We start from the raw sequence: 11,532 nt of genomic DNA, 5'->3' as shown, positions 1-11,532 counted from the left end.
AATGACAGAAGTGCTTAGAGGAAAACTTATAACATTGAATGCGTACATCAGCAGAGAAGGAAGATCTAAACTCAGTAATTGACGCTTTCACCTTAGGAAACTATTCAAATCAGAAGAGATTCGATGCAAATTTATGTGGAAGAAAATAAATTTTTAAAATCGGAGCAGAAATCAATGATATTGAAAAGAAGAAAATAATGAAGATATCAATAAAAACAGAAGGTGTCTCTTTGTAAAGGTGAATAAGCTGAATAGACCTCTAGCCAAGTTAACCAAGGAAAAAAGAGAAGACATAAGTTACTGGTATCAAAAATGAAAGAGATGTCATTTCTACCAATTTGATGGACATTAAAATGATAATATTATACATAACTCTGTATCCACAAATTTGGTAACTTAAATGACATAAACTGAGTTCTTAAAAGATATAATCTACCAAACTCACACAGTAAAAATAGATAATCCAAACATTTAATAAATTTTCAGCATAGAAAGCTCCAGGTCCAGATGGGTTCACTGGTAAATTCTACCAAATATTTAAGAATTTATACAAACTACTATGCGGAAAATACTGCTGCTGCTGCTGCTGCTGCCACTACTAAGTTGCTTCAGTCGTGTCCGACTCTGTGCAACCCCATAGACAGCAGCCCACCAGGCTCCCCCATCCCTGGGATTCTCCAATCAAGAACACTGGAGTGGGGTGCCATTGCCTTCTCCATGTGGGAAATACTACCAGGATATATTCTACAACACAGGGAATAGGGGAATACAGCCAGCATTATAAGAACTATCAATAGAACATAAACTTTAAGAACTGTGAACCACTTACTGCACACCTGTGATTTAAATAATATTGAACATCAACCATGCATCAATTTTTTAGTAAATGAAACTTAAAAATCATTCCAATGGGGCGGGGGCTGTATGATACTATAACGGTCGATGCATGACATTATGCACTTGTCACAAATCTATAGAATGTACAACACAGAGAGTGAACCCTGATGTAAACTCTGGACTTACGTTAATAATGTGTCAGTGCTGGGCCATCCACTTTAACAAACGCACCGCACCTGTGCCGGGTGTTAACTGGGGCTCCTGAGGGACTGTGCATGGTACCTATGGGAAATAGCTCTACTTTCTGCCCGATTGTCCATAAACTTAAAACCACTCTTAAAAATAGTCTATTAATTTTTCCTTTTAAAACTGGAAAGGTGACCAAGTCCCATCTGAACAGTAACCAGATGGCCAAATACAGTATTTATTCCATAGGGCAAGGCCCACCAGGTGACACCAGCTCTATGCAGGGTAACCAGGTAGCTTGGGCTCCAAGTGGTCTCCAGCCCCTCCCCCCACCAGGTGACAGCCCAAGAACATCCCTGCCCCCTGAAGGAGCCCCAAGTCAGCAGCACCTGCAAGCCTGGCAGCTGCTGGAATTTCAGGTTCGGCTTCCTTCTAGGTAGGGGCTGGGAGGCAGTCAGTGCCAAGCCCACAGGCGGCCATGCAGGGGTTGGGATCCGAGGGGAGACCTTCCTGTGGTCCTCGGTGCCCACCGGCCTACTGGCTTCCTCCCAGCAGCTTCTCCTCCCACCCGTCTCAGCGTACCTGGCTGCTCCACTTTCTCTAAAAGGAGGAGAATGACTCATCTTCTCCTGCTCCAGTGCCTTTCACGCTCAACAGTGATGCATCCATCCTTTCGTCTTACAGAGAAAATGGCACTCAGGCATGGCAGCATCATCCCCTGACTCCTCACAGAGGAACACAGCAGCACCTCACACACCCCGGCTTTGTCCCCTGAGCTGACAGTGAGGATACTGTCCATCTTCCTACCTGCGAGCAGTGACCCCCCTGGCCATTCACCCCATCAGCCAGTCTCCAGGGCCTTGTCCTCTACAGGACGATCATGTGTGGGTATATGTAATAACTGTCTCTGCTGCAATTCACCCTCTTTAATCAGACACATCTATTGGCTTTAAATTAACCACCTCCTACTTTTCTGAGATCCTTTCTACTGCTTTTGAGTAAGTTTCTGCTTCTTGTATTTTAAAGCACACTGGGATGACTGGGTAGTACTACTGGAAAAGAATCTGTCTCCATCAATGCAAGAGATGCAGGAGATAAGGATTTGATCCCTGGGTCAGGAAGATCCCCTGGAGGACAAAATGGCAACCCACTCCAGTATTCTTGCCTGGGAAATCCCATGGACAGAGGAACCTGGCGGGCTATAGTCCATGGGATTGCAAAGAGTCAGACATCACTGAGTATTTGAGCATAGCACAGGGATGACCTTCACTTGACCTTAGCTGCTACCGTATGTCCTTTTGGACCCTCATAAGTCTCTTTAAAAGTTATTTAGGGGGTCTAGATGGAGTAATAAATTCATGTTCTTGTCCACTCCCTCTGCTACCAGCCATGATACTTGAAATAGAGAGGAAATCAAAGTGAAATGACTTGTCTCAAACAACAAAACCAAAAAGGATAAACCATAAAGGAAGACATTTATAAGTCTAAGGACATTGAAATTAAAAACATCTGTTCAAAGAAAGACACCAAAACAAACTGAAGGGTAAGGCACAGATTGAAAAAATATTTTGTAATGCACATTCCTGAGAAAAGATTTGGGTACAGAAAACATAAGAAATTCCCAGATGTTAATAAGGAAAAATAGAAATCTCCAGAGAGTAATGGGCCAAAAGATGAGGTGACACAGAAGAGGAAGCCAAACTTCCCATAAATGAAATAAACACATTCACCTCCGTTCAGGCTCACGACCTTACATCCCAGGATCCCACTTCTAACAGTCCTCTGACATATATACAAAGAGACAGATGATGGTGAGTTCAGGACAACAGTATAGCAGTAAAAACCTGAAACAGTTTAAATGTCCATTACACATGAGCATCACATATATACACACGTTCATGCATGCATGCATTATACACATATGTCACAAACACACATGTTTATGTTACATACACGTGCACTCACGTTACATGCATACGGACATCACATACATGAATGCACGAACACATACATACACATTCCGTTACATGTGTGTGCACCTAGTGCACACATATACATACTGCATGCACACATGCACATGTGCACATGTATGCATGCACGCATGTGCCCAGAAGCCTGTACTCTGTTCTACTCCACAATGCCCCCCTCTCGCAGCTACCAATAACTCCCTTAAAGTCAGTGGCTCATGAGCTATATTAAATGACATCCTCCCGTGTTTTTAATTGACTTAAACACTAAAAGGTAAATTAAAAATCTAAAACAATCAATATGTAACAGTGGAATGACAAGTAAATGCTCTTGTTTTATGTGAGAGCATCATGTCCTTCCTCTTTCATCCTCAGTTTAAACCCCATCTGCTCCTAAACCTGGCCAAATTGCATGGCAAGTCAGGAAATAAAGCAAGTATGTTGGAACCAAAAAAGCCTCCAGCCATTTCTGTGGACAAAGTGCCAGCTTATTAGCGTTCATTTTATTTCCTGAAGTTTAATTTACTAGACTTAAAAACCTTTAGTGATCGAAAAGAGGAAATTTCGGAGGTTCTTGAAGCTTTAAAGCATGCATGTGATATTCTAGGAGATATCTGTGAAGAGAAAATTAGAAAATTAGATTGCAAAATAGAAACATTTAACCCCATCTGAGTCACCTGAGCCTCAACTGAGCCATCCCTGGTGGCTCAGATGGTAAAGAATCTGGTGTGTCAGGTGTAACTGTTGAATATAATAACCTGTGAAGTGCTAGTGAAATAACTAATTTTGGGCCAGCCAAAATAAACATTACCATCACAGGCATTAGTTTCTGGGGGGAAAAAAAAAAGCCGGCATTTTAAATGCACCTAACCAATGACCCAGTAATTATCCTTCTTAAATTCTATTTCACAGAGAAATTCATCCCTTTATAGTCATTAATTTGATGGGTCTCCATAGGTCACAGTTTAATCGACATAAGAATATTTATTCCCTATTTGCATTTAGAGAATTTCTGGAAGGGGAGGTCACACGCAGGGCAGAGGTGTGAATAAATATCAACCAGAGGGCTGAGGACAGAGGTCCTCTGGGATCCTTTGATCCGCTCCTGCGGTTCCTGCCAGGGCAGTGCAGATTACAAGGTGAGTGATGAGTGAGAAGGGAAGCAAATTCTCAGATCTCGGTGGTTGGATTTGGCTGTCTTACCTCGTGTGGACGCCAGATGGCAGCACAACCCGCCTCTTTCTCTGTTCGGGCCACGGAGCCTACGCAGCAGTTGTGCGGGTGCAAATGAGGGGTTCCGCGCCGTCCTCGTAGGCGTGTGTGCAGCCGGCCAGGGTGAGAGGGGGTCTCCTCATTGCACACAGCTGGCCCATTCCCTCAATACCTGCAAACTCAAGTCACAACGCACTTTCAAGGTCAGAGAGGGAGCTGTGGTCTCTTTGATTTGGGGGTTTGCACCAACCCAACGGGCATCCCTGGGCTTCCCTGGTGGCTCTATTTGTAAAGAATCCGCCTGCAATGCCGGAGACTGGGTTCAATCCCTGGGTTGGGAAGTTCCCCTGGAGGAGGAAATGGCAACCCACTCCAGTATTCCTGCCTGGAGAGTGCCATGGACTGAGGAGCCTGGCAGGCTACAGTCCATGGGGTCACAGAGAGTTGGACATGACTGAGCGACTAACATTTTCACTTCAGTGGGCACCCCAACCTTTCATGAGGTGACCCCAAAGCTGCTCCACTGTGCCTGGCCCAGCTGGGTCCCAGGACTGCACAGCCTGTGTGGTGTTCACAGGCCCCTTGGGACCACCCGGGCTAAGGCCCATAAGGTCTCCTTCCAGCTGTTCTGTGCAGGAGGAACAGAGGACCAGGGGCCACACCTGCAGTGCTGGGCCCTCCGCTCTTTCTGTTCACCCAGAGGGACAGCCTAAAAAACACACTTACAGACGAAAAGGGAAGGAAAGCAGTGATGAGAGAGAGGGCCAAGCAGGCCAGGAGTCAGGGAGCGGAAACAGAAGGGATAAACAAGCAGCACAGCGTTATCCTGAGGCGCGGATGCTGTGGTTCTGAAATGAGGTGGTGAGGGGACGTGCTGTCTCTGGGTCTCTCTGTCCTTGTCTGTCTCTGTCTTTGACACACACTTCATGTAAAATGTGGGAAAGGAGAGTTGGATAAGATGAGTGCACAGATGTGAGATGGGAGTGGGGCAGATTGACAGGCAGGAACGGCTGAAGAGAAACCCTGCCAGCCTGTCTCGCCAGCAAATATGTCACTCGAGTCTCTCATCTTGTTAGGGAAGTGGAACGAACAGAAGGCCCGGCTTCTGCTGGCGGGGGAGGCGGGTGAGGGGATTGTGAGTGAGTAGTTCCACTTGATAGAACAGGTGGGGCGGGGGGGTGGGTAGGGGGTGAAGAGACGCTGCAGGAGTCCACAGCCCACAGCTGGCAGACACATGGCAGACAGGACAGGGTGTCCCGAGCAGGTCGACCTGAAGGTGGCAACGGTGAAGCATCTGAAAAGGCCAGGGACCCAGACTGAGGTTGAAGCTGCAGTTGAAACTGGGCTTCCCTGGTGGTCCAGTGGTTAAGAATGCAGCCTGCATTGCAGTTCCATCCCCGTCCAGGAAGATCCCACATCCCTCAGTGCAAATAAGCCCCTGTGCCACAATTACTGAAGCTCACGTGCTCGAGAGCCCCTGCTTCACAAGAGAAGCCACTGCAATGAGAAATCCACACACCACAGCTAGAGTGTAGCCCCCTTTCATGGCAACCAGAGAGAAGCTCAAGCAGCAAGCAAGACCAGCACAGACAAATAAATAAGCCAATTTTGTTAAAAGTTGCAGAACAGAGAACATTTGGGGGAAAAAAAGGATGCAAAACAGAAGAGAAAAAACCCAGCAGCTTTGTTGACATAAATCAGTGCAGAGATCTAAAGAGCCCTGGTGATGACAGCAACCTCCAGGCCACTCACCAAGGAAATTAGATGAAGATCCAAAACATTCCCTCCCTGGAGTGAAGTGTTGACAGAAGCAGGGAAGCATGAGTTTAGCAGCCAACTCGGGAGGGGTGAGCATTGGCCTTGAAAATCTTAGTTCTGTTCCATTCTTTCCTCCCTCCCCCATCGTGGCCCTGGAGCAGGGCAGTGAGTTTCTGCCAGCCTCGCTCCTCGGGCTTAAGTGACAACACCCATCGGGTCAGAATCCACAAGGTGAACAACAGAGAGAAGGGGCGGGAAGTCCCTGCGGTGATGGGAGAGCTGAAAGGACATCACCCTCAGATGAGCAGTGGCAGAGGGGTGGGGGGTCCTGGAAAAGCTGGTTATTTGGGGAAATCAGGAGCTAGGATTATGAGTATTTACGTTTAAATATAACCTGTATGCTCAGCAGAGTGAGGATGAGATAACGCCATTTGCAGCAACATGGATGGGCCTAGAGATCATCGTACTGAGTGAAGTAAGTCAGACAGGGAGAGAGAAATATGTGATGTCGCTTATATGCAGAACCTTTGAAAAGATGACACAGATGAACTTATCTATAAAATAGAAACAGACTCACAGACTTAGAGAATGAAATTATGGTTGCCAGGGGGAAGGGAGGGAAGGACGGGGGGAAGGGATAGTTAGGGAGTCTGGGATGGACACATACACACTGCTATATTTAAAATGGATAAACCACAAGGACCTACTGTATAGCACAGGGAACTCTGCTCAATGTTATATAACAACCTAATTGGGGAAAGAATTTTAAAAAGAATAGATACATGTATATGTGTAAATATACATATATTTACTGGATATGGATACTGGATAAGAATACTGGAGTGGGTTGCCATTCCCTTCTCCAGGGGATCTTCCTGACCCAGGGATTGAACCCGGGTCTCCTGCATTGCAGGCTCAGATGGTAGCCATCTGAGCCACCAGGGAAACTCCACACATATGTGTAAATATATATGTATACATATATATGCATGATATATATTAAATTTAAAAATAAGCATATACATACCATACTGGTATATATAAAATATGTATATTATATACATGTATAAAACTTATATGGGATAAATTAAACTTGATATTACAGGTACCGTATTTTTAAGGGAAAAAATGAATATATGGCTGGACAAAAAAAAAAGTTTCTGATTTGTGAATTCTTATGTGAAAATCTATAAACATATCTGAAAATGAAGCCCATTTGAAGCAATCCATAGAATGTGTGCTCAAGAGCAGGCCCCTTGATGGGGCCTGGTGCGCCCCCTGATGCGCTCCTACCAGCCCAGGGGGACAGCCTCCTTCCTCCTGAGGGGCCGGGGAACCAACATTTCAGCCTCAGTTCTCATCAGCATGGCCGAAGGCTAGTCCTGCTGGTGTCGTCTCCTGGGTGCTTCTGGAATGTTCTGAGCAAGCCGGGCCTGGCAAAGAAACCTCTCAGTGGAGAACCCCAGGTGCTTGCAATAGAAGCTTACAGAACAGCTGGGGGGGGGCCACACCTGAGGGGCCTCTGGCACCATCAGCATCCTCTGCATGCAGGTGGGAGGCAGCCTGTAGACGTGGCCCCTGGGGCTGCTGCCCCGGAAGACACAGACCACTGCCCGGCCTCCCCTGGCTCCTAGGGAGCAGCTGTTCAGTCTCAGGAACAGCCAGTCAGATCTGTTCACACAGTTCCTCCCTGCTCGTGGGGCAGCAGACATCCTCCAGGGCAGTTCTGACCCCGAGTCACCAAGTTCACCAGGCCCCAAGGTGAAGACGAGAAAGTGTCCTCTGGGAGCCACCCTGGCCAGCTGTGCCCGTCAGCGAGGGCTTTGACCCTGGGCACTGGGCAGGAGGTGACCCCTGGGATGTGAAGGGGTGCCTTCTTTATTTTGCTGGCTGCCTGGGAGTTTTCATACATCCAAGCTGACAGGAAACCCTGGACATGATGTGAAGAATGGAAAAAAAAAAAAAAGACCATTGATAACTTAGTTTGTGGTTTCTGCAGACATTTCACTTTCCTGATTTAGTCTGAATTCAGATCTGCCCCAGTGTTCGTGTCCCCATCGAGCTAACAATATTTAAACGTCTAAATTGGCCAATAGTGTAACTGGATGAATTTTTGTCGTGTGCTCCAACCTGAGTCAGTTTCTTACCCACCTTTGAAGGTACAAGACTCATTTCTCTGATTGTTTGCCTTCTGAAGTTTGAATAGAGCATCTCTAAACAGAGTTTATGACATAATCAGCTTGAGATTAAAATGAAATAAAAATATCCATCTCATTTTTTTTTTGGTTTCACAGCCACTGCTGCTTCAAAACCCCATCGCTTTGCTGTGTTTATTGTCATATCATTTATAATATGTCCATAAATCCAGAGCCAATTATTCCAGTTTCTCATTTGCTGCCAATAAAAAGTCCTCCACCATCTCAGCTTCTCCACTGATGGATCCTTTCCATAAGAAAATTAGAAAGCTTCCAACAATGCGTCTGATGTACAACTTCTGATTTTTTCTCCTTTCCAAATGACACAGGGGCTTCCCAGAAGGTGCTAGTGGTGAAGAACCTGCCCGCCAATGCAGGAGGTTGAGCAACTAAAAACGAACAAACACCATGGACCCAGGGAAAGAGGGTTGAAGATGATGCCTGTGCCCACCTGTGGGGCGGGGAGGAGCAGGGCAGGGGAGTGGTCAGAATGTACCAGTGAGGCGGAAAGCCTGTGCCCATCATCCAGCCTCACCCCTCCTCCGGAAGGGATCAATCCGAGTACCGCAGCTTGGCCGCTGTCTCTCCCGGATTCCCTGGACACAAATCCCTGGCTTCGCGAAGTGCTTTGTCCCTCAACATCTGCATGTACAGCTGCCAAGGAGGAGGTATTGTGGCCTCTGAAATGATGGTTTTTTCCTCCTACTGTCCATTTCTTACAACAATGTTGGGAGGTTTAACCATGATTCATCTTGGTTTCTTGTAGTAGTATTATTATTGTCATTGTTGTTATCTTAGCAGAGAGTCTCCGCGCGTTTGGGCAGGAACGGGGAGCCAGTCTCTCCTGCTTCTGTGATTTGCAGAGACAAAGGGGCCAATGCTTTTCCCACTCTGCGTCCCTCCCCCAACTTCAGTCTGCCCTTCTTCCTCCTTTGTCACCATGACCCCTTCTCCCTCTAGAGAGAGTCTACTGGCAATTTTCCCTGTGGGAATCTCTGTTTGGGAGAAAGTTTCCTTTCCGGGTTTGGGGCCTTCCTGTGCCTGACCCCAACCTCTCAGCACCTCACACAGCCCTGCTGACACCCCAGGGCCCCCTCTAGCTCAGCCTGCCCCACCGGTGCCCACCCTCCCCCCAGGGTTGTCCTGCCTTCTCTCTGTTCCCTCCGGAGGAGGACCAAGGTCCCCCCTGGTCCTGGGCACAGGCGCTGGGGTGAGTAGGGATCCCTCGGCACCCAGTTCTCCTGGAGATGCTGGATGCAGGTCTCTGCCTGAGCTGTCCAGTGCCACAGGCTGCCCCACCACCCAGAGCTCTGTCTAGAACAGAATCTGCAGAAGAGAGGGGACATGCTGAGAGAATCTGGCAAGACCAGCACTGACATGAGCTCTTTCTTTGCAGCTAAGATGTGTTTATTGTTGAATATCTATGACCCGCCCCTCACATCTGTCTATGAACTTGTTGAGGAAAGCTATCCTGTTTATCCATCATCCTACCCCCAGGGCCTGCAATGGTGTCCATTATGGAAGAGACACAATCAATCATGGTTGCACTGAATTAAAGTCATGTTTCTTGCTGGAAACTGTGGTTCCTACCAGGGCTAGACAACTGCTGGGAAGTAAGAGATGTGTGCAGTCCATACAGTTTTGAAGACCCAAACACATTTTCTTTTCTTGAAGGGACAGCAGGAGAATAAATAAACCAAGGAGACCTGAGGTCAAAGTGCTAAAATCTGAGCCCCTCGTTGATAAACTTCACAGATGGACACTCCCTTGTTTAGAAAAATAATTGGTGTAAAATTTTCAAAATTGCATTCTTAAAAAGTCAATGTGGGACATCCATGGTGGCACGGTGGATAAGAATCCACCTGCCAATGCAGAAGACACAGGTTCCATCCCTAGTCTGGAGGATCCCTCATGCTGTGGGGCAACTAAGTCCATGTGCCACAACTACTGGGCCTGTGCCCGGGAGCTGCAACGGCTGAGCCGACACACTGCAGCTACCAAAACCCCTGCCCCTAGAGCCCGTGCTCCACAGCAAGAGAAGCCACTTCAATGCGAAGCCCGAGCACCACAGCTGGAGAGTAGCCCCCGCTTGCCACAACCAGAAAAACACCCACACAGCAACTAACACCCAGTGCAGCCAAAATAAATGAATAAATAAAATTATTTTTTTAAAGGTCAATGTAAAAACGGTAGCAGTTGTAATCATGCATTTTGTTGATTTGCTGCCTTGTAAGATACATCCCCGTTCAGGCAATTTTCAGAGAAATTTTGCAAAGGAAATAACTTTTATTTCCCTCTTCAAATGTCAATAACACCTCCATATCCCCTGCTCACTACAAAATTGGAGTCTTATTAGCAGAGGAGGACAGGAAAGACTAGTGTGCAAAGGACAATATTTGCCATCTTTGTTATCAGAAAAAAAAAAGTGGGTGCAGTTTCCTCAAGGAGCAGCAGAGGGCAGCACTGGGCCCACATCTCACAACAGTAGGACCCTAAACAAACCTTGAGCATCTGCCTCTGACTTTGCTATTTGAGCATCACTGAATGGGCTGCCTAAGTAGACAGCAGTGACACATGTGTGATGTACCCAATAGCAACACTTCCAGAATTTAAATGTCTTGATGCCAAAATGATAAAAAAAAATCTTAGTACTACTCTCGCCTGGAAAATCCCATGGACGGAGGAGCCTGGTAGGCTGCAGTCCATGGGGTCGCTAAGAGTCGGACACGACTGAGCGACTTCACTCTCACTTTTCCTTTCATGTACTGGAGAAGGAAATTGCAACCCACTCCAGTGTTCTTGCCTAGAGTATCCCAGGGACGGAAGAGTCTGGTGGGCTGCCATCTATGGGGTCGCACAGAGTTGGACACGACTGAAGCGACTTAGCAGCAGCAGCAGAGTATAATAACATAAAGTGTAAGGTATGTAAGAAATCAATAAGTCAAATTGTATTTAATATAAATGTTACATGATTCCAAATGAAAGTGTAAATGATGAAAGTTTAGCATTTTCTGAAAACCAAACATATCCACTGGGACTTAGAAAACAAAATCTTGGTTACCAAAAAGGAATGTGTTAGTCACTCAGTGGTGTTTGACTCTTCTGCGACCCCATGGACTGTAGCCCGCCAGGCTTTTCTGTCCATGGAATTCTTCAGGCAAGAATACTGGAGTGGGTTGCCATTCTCTTCTCCAGGGGATTGTCCAGATCCAGGGATCAAACCCAGGTCTCCTGCATTTCAGGCAGATTCTTTACCCTCTGAGCCACTGCTCATTTTATGATGGATAAGAGGTGGCCAAAATGACCTCACAGGATTTCAGAAATGAGGTCATGAAAAGCAATAGGGCTTCCTCCTACCTGCCCACCCTCCTCACCCT

The 11,532-nt window shown here is 46.7% G+C and overlaps 1 long non-coding RNA gene across 2 annotated transcripts in view; it reads right to left on the bottom strand.

The window, feature by feature from the left end:
• Positions 1-3,456: 3,456 nt before the first annotated feature.
• Positions 3,457-11,532, bottom strand: part of LOC147363215 (uncharacterized) — a 30,096-nt gene continuing 22,020 nt past the window's right edge. For both annotated transcript variants that reach the window (XR_015136830.1, XR_015136831.1), the window contains exons 3-4: positions 4,194-4,381; positions 3,457-3,604 (exon numbers count right to left, since the gene is read on the bottom strand). This is a non-coding gene — a long non-coding RNA (uncharacterized LOC147363215). The remainder of the gene's footprint in view (positions 3,605-4,193; positions 4,382-11,532) is intronic.

This window comes from Bos grunniens, chromosome 11, assembly GCF_055505025.1.
Source record: "Bos grunniens cultivar Pamir isolate PY7600 chromosome 11, Bosgru_T2T1.0, whole genome shotgun sequence".
NCBI lineage: Eukaryota > Metazoa > Chordata > Mammalia > Artiodactyla > Bovidae > Bos > Bos grunniens.
The sequence above is the reverse complement of the archived record's forward strand: the minus strand, read 5'-3'. Positions and strand labels throughout refer to the sequence as shown.